The 12,647-nt window shown below is 48.1% G+C and overlaps 1 protein-coding gene across 2 annotated transcripts in view; it reads right to left on the reverse strand.

The window, feature by feature from the left end:
- The window catches only part of NSUN7 (NOP2/Sun RNA methyltransferase family member 7), a 1,179,115-nt gene that overhangs the window by 914,975 nt on the left and 251,493 nt on the right, over positions 1–12,647 (reverse strand). The window contains exon 3 of one of the 2 annotated variants that reach the window (XM_086963930.1): positions 3,345–3,438. The exons of the other annotated variant lie outside the window; for it this stretch is intronic. The gene's annotated coding sequence lies outside the window, so the exon portion shown is untranslated. The remainder of the gene's footprint in view (positions 1–3,344; positions 3,439–12,647) is intronic. 2 annotated transcript variants of the gene reach the window in all.

The following is a 12,647-nucleotide window of genomic DNA, read 5'->3' on the forward strand; positions in this document are numbered from 1 at the left end:
GGGTGAGCACACACTGAGCACCAGATGTACCACTAACTCAGTGCACCATAAATAATCGTCACGTGGCCTTATTAAGGCAAAATTCAGTTGTCAAAAGGCATTCTTACCAGTGTGTTCTGCTTGAACCACGCATCATCGCAGGCTCTACATAAACCGCCTCTACCTCAGTTTACCACAACTCATGAACCCTTTACGATAGAATCTTCTGTGTATTATTTCACATATAGTGCTCCTACCTTTGTACAGCAGAAGTCATAAGCCGTTTACGATTGAATATCTGTGTATGATATCATGATTACTATTCTACTTGTTACCAACAGCAACGTAATAAAATGGAGAATAGCACACGTGCGTGTACCCACTTCAACTATCTATCTGTGTACTTATTATGTGTTTTAAATGCTGCTCCTGCGCCCTACCACATTATATTGTGCTGTAAACAGCGTATGCAATCAACTTACGTCTACCAAAAACAAAAACTTTGATTATATAACTTTCTCTCGCTCTTTCTACAAATACAAACGTACAAAGTGGATTTCAATACTGCAAAGAAACTGTATAGTCAATTTATAAATGTGTACAATTTCATTTTTTTTAGCTTATTTATACAGGGCGAAGTTGACCTAAAACTAGATCAACAATTAACAGGAGCACCGTATTTACAGTACATTTTCAGGCACACGTTGATTACGTCATTACTCTACAATAACAGGATGTGGACGCGACTCAGAGCCTCGAACAATGATTTCGAGCACCAAGTTCGACAGTATATCTGAATAACCACATATGTATATATATTATCTGTCCTTCATGTGCTAAAAACTGCAAACTAAAGCTTTCATAGCCCTGTATTACTACAGCTACAACACTCCACTGAATGTACAACAAACATTCATATTCGCAGAAATGCGTCATATCCACCATCTTTTATGTGTGGAACTATGGATGAATATAAGATCAATGATACCCTGTACCTTCCATGTTAGCCATATTGTAGAACTTTACAGACCTAATGACACATTTGCGTGTAAGACCCGGGTGACAGCAGCATTACAATACGGGCACCCAAATCAATAGATTTTTCATATAGCTCACAACGGAACCACGCCCATAGCTCCTGAGTCATCGTTCACAGCCTCGCGCAGCACTGGTATACGTCAGTCTAGCTCACACAACAACGCTACATGGCCCAGATTTCCATTGTAGTGATTTCTTAGTTCCAGGTCTATTTGTCAGAACGGCACACACACACACACACTCCCTCATGCATGGTATACATCCACACCACACCCATCCAGCACATGCTTCACTACACACGTGACCCTACCAATAAAAAAGACGGGGCGCACGTGTTCTACGCCATTTTAGAGTTGCTCCCATTGCAAGCGCTGTGATGGCCCGTCCTGGTGGTTCGGATGCCTCATGTAGGCCCAAACCACGAGTAGGGGGGCCCACCACTACGTGCATGGCCTCTTCGGTCACTGAGTTAGTGGTACCGCAAGGACTGAGTGGGTGAGGATTCTGCGATGATGATGGGAGTACGAGTATGTCGTTAGACCATAGCCATATCAAGACTCTGCACCGTATGTGAGACTTCTTGGTGGCAGAGCGGGACTGCATGATGTAGAAGGTGCCCTGTCCACGAAAAGGTGAGCAATGAGGCCTGAGTGCGCAGCGGAGGGAGTAGATGGGGTGCAGTAGACTGGATACAAAAAGGCGACGCAGCGATTTACGCGTACGCAGTCCTATATACCGTATCTTATTGCAGTTGTATTTTTTTCCAATAGCAGGAACGCTTTTATGATCGGTCAAATGTCCGTCGCTTGTGATGATCGAAAGCATGTGTATCAATGCGCACCACTTGCTTTCACAACCGGATAAAAAACATTACTACTATAGTAATTTTTCAAAAATCCAAGCCTATTAAATAAGTTGGAACTGTACAAATAGTTGTTTTTTAAATGAGGGAGGGAAGGTGTGTGAAAGGGCGATATAATTCTACTCCACATTAAGATAGTAACAATTACCAATCATAGCATCTTTCTTTTACTATCTTTTAGATGTAAAGCTTCAGGGTGCATTATGTCCTGGCACGTGGTGAAAGACACACTGGTGACAGAATATTCTTTTCAGTCACACTTTCACTTCCTCACTGGTTTCATAAAGAAATTACGCACAATATTAACTTCTTTTTTATCTTACAGGTTGTGTTTCACAAATTGGCATCCCCCCCCCAAACACCTCCAAAGCTCAACGTTCGAGGATTCTACGATGATGTGTGGCCATCGTAACAACGTCTGAGTAGGCTACTTCGGCACGTGGTGCACCTTCTTTGAATCACGCCAATGGCACAACATGAGCAAAGAAGCTTGCTTCCGAAGCAACAACAAATCACCTGTGGGCGTAGAAAGTGGGTAGTGTGCAGCAGCATGACTGCGTGCTTCCAGGCAGTGGGAGTGAATAGGTTGCAACAGTCTGAAAGGCAGATTTACAAGCCCCTTATGCCACTTTTGCGTCACTTTTAACATGGGAAAAGTGACGCAAAAGTAGCGCAAGGAGCTTATAAATCTGCCCCTGAGTGCGCAAGAAGAAGCACTCACCTCCGGACTCTTGGAGTCAATGGGGCGCAACAGTCTAGGGGGTAGATTTACAAGCCACTTGTGCCACTTTTGCGTCACTTTCCCCATGTAAAAAATGACACAAAAGTGGCGCAAGGGCCTTGTAAATAAGACCCTGGGTATGCAGGAATGAGAACTCACCGCTATGCAGTGGGAGTGCATGGGGTATAGTACTTTCAAAGAAAAACATCGCACAAACAACTCCTTGCAGTGGAAGTGGATGAAATACAGTATCCTTAGTGTACAAAGAATAAAGCAAAAATATATTTGTGCAGTTGTATTTACTATGCTATTACTAACTCTATATACAATCTTTCAGATCACTAAACTGGAGGGTGCACTAAGAACCGGCACGTGCTTGAACACATAACGGAGGCAAAACGGTGAGCTCCAAAGATTTCCTCCAGTAATAACTGCTCCATCTATTACTTTCTCCCTCTCACACTTTTAATGTCGCTTTTTCTCTCTTTCTCTCTCTCACTCTCCCTCACATTGTTTCTCTTTCTCTTTTAAAGTTATAGACGCTGCTGTCCACTCTTCCGATAAAAAATCAAGGCTGAATTTAATACAGTCTGCAGTGTAGAAATAAAGATGAGTTGAAGTTGTGAACTCTGTTCGCCACCAGGGTTTACACAAGCTAAGCAGAGCGGTCAAGATACACAATACCTCCGTTTAAATGCGTTCCAAATAAAACATATTGTCCTGCATAATGACGTGATCTCTCACCTGTCTCATCTCTGAATCATTTTAAAGACCTGTTGGTCCATACTGTAAATCTGACGCAGTAGGCACTTCCGTACAGACACCTCTTCAACGCGGGCTATAAGAGAGGTGGGATGTATCAGGCACACTACAGACGTGCAAAGTAACAAATATTTCCAAGTGTTACCTTAATTTGTGAGCGTTGACCTCATTCAGTCACATCGATCAAATTTTAAACACTTATTTTCATTTTTGTTTTGCAGATTACCTACCCTCCTTGCTTTGGAGTCCATCGAACATTTTGTGTATTATATTGTTATATTAAACTCATGTTTCTAGTTATTTATTATATTGTTATTTTAAGGTTACTTTCTACTTATTTATTATTGTTTTAATAAAAGTTAATAAAAAAAGTATATATGTATTCTTTTTCTGACAACATTTCACTATTATTTAGTGTGATAATCATATACTTACAAAACATTTAACAATTAAAATAGAAATGATGTTTATAACTAGAAGTACTTTACCAGCTCTTTACCAGAGTCTGTACCTGGGATTAACGGTTCCTATGGAAAATTTAAAAAACTCCAGCACAGGAACTGTTCCCATTAGCAACATTGTGTGGTGAACTTGTAACCTGTGTGCTCACTCAAGTGTCCCATGAACTGTTACTAAGGTAACAGGTAGAGAGCAGTTTGGAGGTAGGGTTGAAAGGTACTGGCTGTACAGCAACCGTTATCTTTACCCAGGATCCTCTACATGACAGAAAGGATAGCAAACTAAGACAGAACACTGTGTAGCAGATTTACAAACCCCTTGCACCACTTTCGCGTCACTTTTCCCATGTTAAAAGTGATGCAATAGTGACATAAGGAACTTCTAAATCTGCCACATCGCATATTAAACATGCTTAAGTCTACTTCAGAACCGATGTTAGAATCCGACATAAACCGCAATTAGCGTAAGTTTTCCTTTGGGTCCTCAAATCCAGGACCGCCTTGTAAATACAACACTATTGTCATACATCCCTCTTCCTTTTTATATTCTCATAGAAACACCTACCTTCACACTGAGAACACCTACATTGCAACTCATTGGAGATACGAGGCGACCTCTTGGTAAACCGGCTGCTAACATGCATTAATGCATCTTTGCGTCACCTAGTAAATAGGGTGATATCATTTTCACCGCATTTTTTACTTCTTTACAAAAATTGCAGCGAAATGGCACTTGTTCGTATGCCGTCAACTTTGCTAAGACACAACGGGAACGTCGACTCCCGCCCTGCCATAGCAAACAGCAGTGACACGGGGGTAGACACCCCGAGACACAGCAGGAGCCGCTCCTATGGGGGTGGCGTTCCCCAAGCCTTTCGACTGCTCCAGAATGCATACCATGCGGCCCCCTCTCAAAATATAAAAAATCCCGGACGGTGGTAATCCCCGGGGTTTAGACGGACCTTTGAGCTCCCTCACCCACTTATTTTGTAGCACTGAGTAATGGCGGTCCCCGGGCTACAGGACCCTTCTAGACCCCATCAAATGTAATATTTTAGACCCCGGGATTTGGCCCTCCCAGGTAGCTAATGCTTAAACAAGTACAGATGCCCACGCTTTGTTTTTATTTTCACTACGGCGGATCCATGCACCCAAAGCACATTTCTCCGTTTCCGCCCCCTCCCAAAAAAAATTGGGGGGAGGGGGGTCTAGGGGGTACTTGTGGAACCCCATAAGCAGGTCTAGATGATCAAAATATTTCTTACATGCCCCCTTTATACCTTTTAAACACTTGTCCCACTATTTTCTAGATCCTCGCTTCTACCAAGGCACAAAATGGCTACCAGCAATTACTGGTTTCGAATGTTAACAACCACTTGACAGCCAATTATCATTCAGCGCGTGATCGGGAAGGTGCGCTTTTAATCCGCACATCCACCGAGGCCATAGATATATATGTACTTTTAATTGTAATTTTCTCAGGAACTACTGAACAGATTTACACCATATAAGCAAAAGGCACGAGTCTGAACAAGAACTACAACTTTGCCAAATTTGGTGTAAATCTATTCAGCATTCGGGCTGTAGCCGCGATGAACTGTACTTATGGAAAATTGCATTGGGAAAACACGTTTTGGGTCCCCCCTTTTTTCTCAGCCCCCACTTCACGAATCACCCCAAGACTTTCAGGATAGGAGAGGAACGGAGTGCCCTACCAGTTTTGAACATTTCGTGAAGATTTGTCGACCGGCGTCAAAGTTATTGTGGAATGTTGTGGATTTCCTATGGAAAATAGGTCCTAACTATAACTACCTACTGGCGACTGCCAGTAGGATATATATATATATATATATATATATATATATATATATATATATATATATATATATATATATATATATATATATATATATATATATATATATATATATATATATATATATATATATATATATATATATATATATATATATATTTCCGTGAACACGGCCCAGGAGGATGTGGTGCTCCCGGGTACTGGACCCGGTATTGGACCCAAACGAGCCAGGGAAAGGGGCCGATTTGGGGAAACCTGCTGCCTGACAATGTGAACAAAAAGATTATAACGGCATTGAAACAACACCGAACCCACTGGAGGGTAGAAAAACTTTTAAATAGAGGAATTTGGGAGCCGCTTGCACTACAGGTACCACCATGCCTAGCAACAGGAAGTGACCGGAAAAAGAACTGACCATTGGAGGCTTGAAAACATTTAAAAAATCATTGTGCTCCTGTGGCAGCAAACCGGCTTTCCCAGATGAACGGTGTTTTACAACTGAAGAAGTTCAAAGGTGAACGAAACGCGTCTTGTGCAATGCCGTGCTGAAAATGCAATCAAAGAAATAAAAAATAATTGGCAAATACTTGGTTATCGTGTGCCGCTCCACCTTCCTCTGCGGGGGAAAATTGTTGGAATATAATTGTTGGAATATATATATATATACACTGACGAAGGCGGCAATGCCGAAACGCGTTTGTTTGTTGACTGAAGGGTGTGCGCTGAAAATAAACTAAGCGCAGAGACCGAGAAATTTGGCTGGAGTGTCCTTATTTGCGGAACAGTTCGTGGATTGAACTGTGGGTTGGAGAGATGTTACGCACTCCACCGTGCGTTAAGGAGGCACCCGGGGTAAAGTGGAGCGGCAGAAGGTGGATGTGAGTTGTGAATATATATATATATATATATATATATATATATATATATATATATATATATATATATATATATATATATATATATATATATATTCCAATGCTGACTTGTCACAGTGCAGCTTTGCGTGGAGGGACGATCCATCAGCTACTGGGAACATTCTGCCATGTTAATAGACATGTTGACACACTGTCTGAAACATAATGTCTTCCTGTTCCTGGGCAGCCTGTATTTACAAAAACAGGGCACAGCAATGGGGACATCTATTGCCCCAACGTATGCCAACCTTTTGATGGCGCTCTGGGAGACGGAATCATGGAGGTGGAAGAAAAAAAACAGGATTCAAGAATAATAACATGGTGTCGATTCATCAATGATTTATTCGTTATTTGGGACGGAAGTCCAGAAGACCTACAAATTTTCATCAATTCCCTGGAAATAAATAAATACAATCTCCACTTCACGTCAAATATAAGTAACACCAACTTCATTTTCTTGGATGTCGAAGTTTTCATCAAGAACCACAAATTATGCACTAAAATACACCGAAAGCTGACATCTTGTAACAGTATCCTTCAAGCAAATAGTGGACATCCAACAAAGCTCAAATGGAGCACACCCTATGGTCAAATGCTCAGGGCGAAAAGGAACTGTTCGGAAATGGATGATTTGGAGCCGGAAATAGAAATGATGAGTAGTCGTTTTCTGGAAAGAGGGTACCCTTTGGATGTACTGATAACAGCAAAATCAAGAATGAATTTGAAACAACGGAATGACCTATTGAAACCTGTGGAAAAAGAAAATATAGATGGCACAACACGCCTAATCATGGACTATCACAACTAAAGCCAGGATCTGAAAAGAGTAATAAGCAGGAACTGGAAAGTTCTATTATTGGATGATACTTTAAAAGAAAATATAGGGGGCGTGGCCAAGATGGCGGAGTGAGAGGACGTCTCCCCGGTGCCACTAAGCAGCGCTATCTCCACCCCCGGCGCTTCTAGTGGCGGCCGTTGGGCACCATGTGGCAGTGAGCGGCCGAAAAAACGGCGGATTCGCCTGCCGAGGAGGCTTGTATTGCCGCTGGTTTTCCCCGAGGCGCGAACGCGCCTGAAGTGGGCCGAAACGGGGAGGAGTCTCGTCGGCCCAAGAAACAAAGCGAGGACGGGGACTGCGGCCTCCCTCCGCTGACCGGCAGAGAGCATGCTCGGACCACTCGCCGGAGCCAACTACACAGGGCCCGCAAGCGGAGTGGCTGACGGAGTTATAGGAGCATCGGCCAGTGTGAGGCAGCACCGAAGTGCGCGGCGGCCTGTGTCTGCGCCGGCCTCGGGCGCGAGCCTGGCGCCCAGGTGAAGCGGTCGAGAATTCTGGTACGACCGGAGGAGCGGAGGCGGAGCATGGGCCTCGCCGGTGAGACGCTGGGGGTGCCTGGGAGATTGCCTCCCTAGACGCGGAACAGAGTGAGGAATCCGCCCTGCGGTGGCCCGGATTGGAAGAGCGACAAACCCGGAAGGCGCCTACTCTAGGCCGGTGCTGCGGCCTATGCTTCCGGTGTGACGAAGACCGGAGATCAGCACCAAGCAGCTCCTGCGGCGGACTCGGTATCAACAGAGGTGAGCCCCGGAGGTGGCGGCGGCCCCCCGCGAGATTTGGAGGTGGGGAGGCTCGAAGTGGACCACAGGCCTCGCTGAGGTCCGGAAGTCGGCGCTTCACCGGGAAGGGAGGACTGGACTCTGGTGAGGGTGCGGCGGGATTGCAGCGGCTTAGCTGCCCTCTGGGCTTGTCCTCCACCCCTCACCCCCCGGCATCGGCGTGACTCCTGTGGCCTCCTCTACGCCATAGACTGGTGGTCCGGGGCGGTTGAGATGCCCCTGGTCTGACCCCGCAGCCGCGGAGAAGCGGCGGAACCCTGATAGGGGTATTGTGACCCCGAAGCACACCGAAGGCCTGCAGAGAGGAGGGAGACTCGTTGGTTGGGCGGAACCCCGGTTGTGGAGCTACAACTTTCAAGGGCCCGACGGCCTACGCTGCAACAGATCGGAGTAGAAGTGCTGTCTCTCTAACGCGCCCAAGGTCGCAGATATTGGTGCGGCGTAGGCCGGAGATTTGTGGCAGTGCAGGTGGGTGACCGTAGCAGCGTGACTGTGTGCGGAGCCACTGCAGTGTGGGTCACCGCAATGGCAGGACAACGTGGAAAGAAGGGAGATCGGACCCTCCCAGAGTTGTTGGCCAGGGGACAACCGAAAGGAGATAAAGGGCCCAACTCCCCGGGCACATCCGGAGCTGCACGAGGAGCGGAGGGAGGAGAAGTCCCCATCACCAGGTCCTTCTTGGAGACCCTCTTCAACTCCCTGCGTGAGGACTTCCACACGCTGAAACAGGAAGTGGCGGGGGAGGTTAGAGAGGTGCGACGTGAGGTAGACAGCCTCGGCGAACGTGTGGCTACCATGGAGACTGCTGGACACTCTCGAGATGAAGAAATTGCTCATCTGCAACAGGAAGTCCTGCGGTTACATGACCAACAACTGGACCTCCAGGCACATAACGAGGACCTCGAGAACAGATCCCGGCGAAACAACATACGGGTCCGGGGAGTGCCATCCAAGGAGGAAGGTGCGGATGTGGCTGGGTCTCTCCAGGTGTTGTTCAGGGAGATCCTGGGAGAGGACGCGGCATTTCAGATTCGGATCGACAGGGCCCACAGGGTGGGCCAGGCTCGGAATCCTCCAGCCCCGTCGCCGGACATTCTTGCCTTCCTGCCTGACTACGCGCTCAAGGAACGTATCCTCCGAGAAGCAAGGAAGCGGGAACCTTTGCAATTAAGGGATTACCCAGTGGCCCTCTTCCAGGACCTCTCAGCGATTACTCTCAGAAAACGACGTGCATTCAAGGTGGCCACAGATTTTCTACGGGAAAAGGAGACGCCGTATTCGTGGGGGCACCCATTTCGCATAATTTTTCGTTGGAATGGGAAGCTACATCAGCTTCGCTCGCTCAGAGACACGTGTGATGTGCTGGGCATTGATATGGCGGAGGAGGGAGAGCAGGCACCTCAAAGGCGGAGGATGACCAGAGATGGCTGGCAGCATATCCCGCGACGGCGAGGGTCTAGGCAAGACTCCAGACCAGCTTCACCTACAGTGAGAGAGGGCAGGGGTGAGGCACCAAGTTCAGTGGCCCTCACAGCCTGATATGTGGCCTAGGCTGATTCCGGGGGGTGATCACCTTTCTTGCATTGTTTCTATTGCTGCACCGGGGACTGGGGGGTGGGGGGGTCAGCGGCGGAGACGTGGTGGCCGGACGTCCACTACATTGACGCACCACAGACTTGTTCCATTTGGAACAGGACTGGGACTATGAGGTTTGGGAGGTTGTTGCCAGGGGGGGAGGGGGTGTTGCAAGGGTTCCTGAGGCACTGAGAGGGCAGCCTACGAGGGCGAGGAAGGGAGGCGTTGGAGGAAAGAGGCTGATGGTTGGGGTGACGGGTTTGTTGCAGGGGAGAGAGAGTAGGGGGTGGGGTGGGACGGGCAGTTTTGGGGTTGTTCATGGGAAGTTGGGGGAACAGGGGTGGGGACCGTACAGTACTTTAGATACATTCGCTTGGCTTCTATGTTACTTCCGCACACTGCTAGCGCTGGAACCGCCCATTCTGGGTCATGACACATGGATAGAGCTGTACTTCTACCCACATAGATGACTGATTTTAAGGTTGTTACTCTTAATGTGAAAGTATTGAATAATCCTGTGAAGAGGAGGGCAGTGCTATCGCTACTTGAAAACTTGCATGCTGATATTTGTCTTTTACAGGAGACACACCTCTTGGCCCGAGACTGTCAGAGGATGTGGTCCCACAAATTCCCAACACAGTTTTTCTCTTCCAATACCACCAAAACTGGGGGGGATAGCGATCCTGGTGTCCAAAACATTCAAGGGAGAGGTCCTACATAAATTGGCGGAACAGAAGGGGAGGCTTCTAGCATACAGAGTGAAGTTGGGTGGCCTGGTGTTCACGGTGGGGTCGATATACAGCCCAAACGACCGCCAAGAACGTTTTCTTAGTTCGGCCTTGGTGGACATTACGGCCACCCCGGACAGGCACATATTCATAGGGGGAGATTTGAATAGGGGCTTCAATTCGTCCTTGGACAGGTCAGCGCAGAGACACCCTCAGACAGGGGAAATCTCGCAGTTGGGTAGGTCCCAACTGGCCGAACTGGATCTCCACGATCTCTGGAGCCGCCTCCACCCCACCACCCGTGACTACTCCTACTACTCAAACGCACACAAAACTTATGCGCGACTGGACCACCTTCTGGTCACGGGGCCGGTCTGGGAGCTGGCCACAGAATCTGAAATAGGGGTTCTCTCACTGTCGGACCATGCCCCAGTCACGGGCACATTCCGGCTGCCACCGATGTCTCCTTCCCGTCGGGTTTGGCGCCTCAGCGATACTCTCCTGCATAAGAAGACAGTGGTGAAGCACATACAGGACTCGATCCGTGACTACCAGACGCACAATGATAATGCAGATACTACCCAGGCGACACAGTGGGCAGCTCTGAAGGTGGTGATCCGAGGAGAATTAATTGCTATCTCCTCAGCGGAGAATAGGGAACGGCAGCAAAAACGGGATGAGCTCACCCGCAAGGTACGTGAGCTGGAATTGGTACACCAGAGAACAGGGGGCCCCAGAGTATGGAGGCAGCTTAAGGCAGAAAGGAAACTCCTGTCAGCGCTAGACATGGATAGAGCGGAATATGCGGCGTTGCGCTTGAAACACGCATATTACACGGGCGGCGATAAGTGCGGCCGGCTCCTAGCGAATAAGCTCCGAGTGGCGCATCAAAGACACTTAGTGAGAGAGCTGTCGATCTCTGCTGGAGAGACCGCTACAGAGGATAGCCAGATTGCGGAAGGGTTCCGCCGATTCTATGCCGACCTGTATGCAGGCGAGCCCCCATCGGAGCAGGCAGAGGTAGAATATCTGGAGTCGGTGGATCTTCCCTCCCTCACCACGGAACAAGCGGAGCACCTGGATCGTGATTTCCGGGTTGAGGAGGTGATTACGGCCATTTCCAAGCTTAAACACGGGAAGGCTCCAGGCCCGGATGGTTACACATTCCTCTTTTATAAAACATTTTGCCCCCTGCTAGCACCTATCCTCACACGCCTTTTCAACTCGTTCTCCTCCCCATGCGCTATCCCTCCGGATTTGCTCCAAGCTACGGTGTCGGTCATCCCCAAACCGGGGAAGGACCAGACTCAATGTAGTTCGTATAGACCGATATCTCTTTTGAACATCGACCTCAAGTTATACACCGGGATCCTGGCAGCCCGTCTGGCACCTCATCTGCCGGGCCTGGTGGACCCGGATCAGGCGGGATTTGTCCCTGGGAGACAAACGATGGACAATACCAAGAGAGTGGTTCATATCATAGAGAAGGCCTCCCGGATCCCAGGGGAGAGAATGCTGCTGTCGGTCGACGCAGAGAAGGCCTTCGATCGGGTGCATTGGCCTTACTTGGAGAAGGTTCTTTCGAAAGGGGGCATAGGAGAGAAATTTCGCACTTTAGTGCTCAACTGTTATCGATTTCCTTCTGCGGTGGTGCGGGTTAATGGCTGTAGCTCTCAGAGATTTGCGATAGAGCGGGGTACCAGACAGGGGTGCCCTCTGTCCCCGCTGCTCTTCGCGCTCTATATGGAGCCCCTTGCTCAACGGATACGCCAAAACACGAACGCGGCCGGCATAAAGATGGGGAAATACACACACACACCATTAGCCTCTACGCAGATGACATTATATTGACGCTTGCAGATCCGAGGAGGGCACTTCCTGCGTGTATCGCGGAGTTAGAGGACTTCGCTGCTATCGCGGGCTTTAAGATGAATATGGGGAAGTCAGCGGCCCTTGATGTTTCGCTGTCTGCTGCCACTAGAACTGAATTGCAGGACCTCTTCCCCATGCTCTGGTCTTCGAACCTGGTACCATACATGGGCATACTATTGGCGCCCACCCTACCTGCTATGGTGACCGCCAATTACGCAGCCCTGAGTAAAAAAATCAGAGAGGAACTGAATCACTGGAGCAGGGGAACGCTGTCTTGGTAAGGCAGAATAGCTGCAGTGAAAATG

This window comes from Lissotriton vulgaris, chromosome 3_2 (genome assembly GCF_964263255.1).
Source record: "Lissotriton vulgaris chromosome 3_2, aLisVul1.2, whole genome shotgun sequence".
Lineage (NCBI taxonomy): Eukaryota > Metazoa > Chordata > Amphibia > Caudata > Salamandridae > Lissotriton > Lissotriton vulgaris.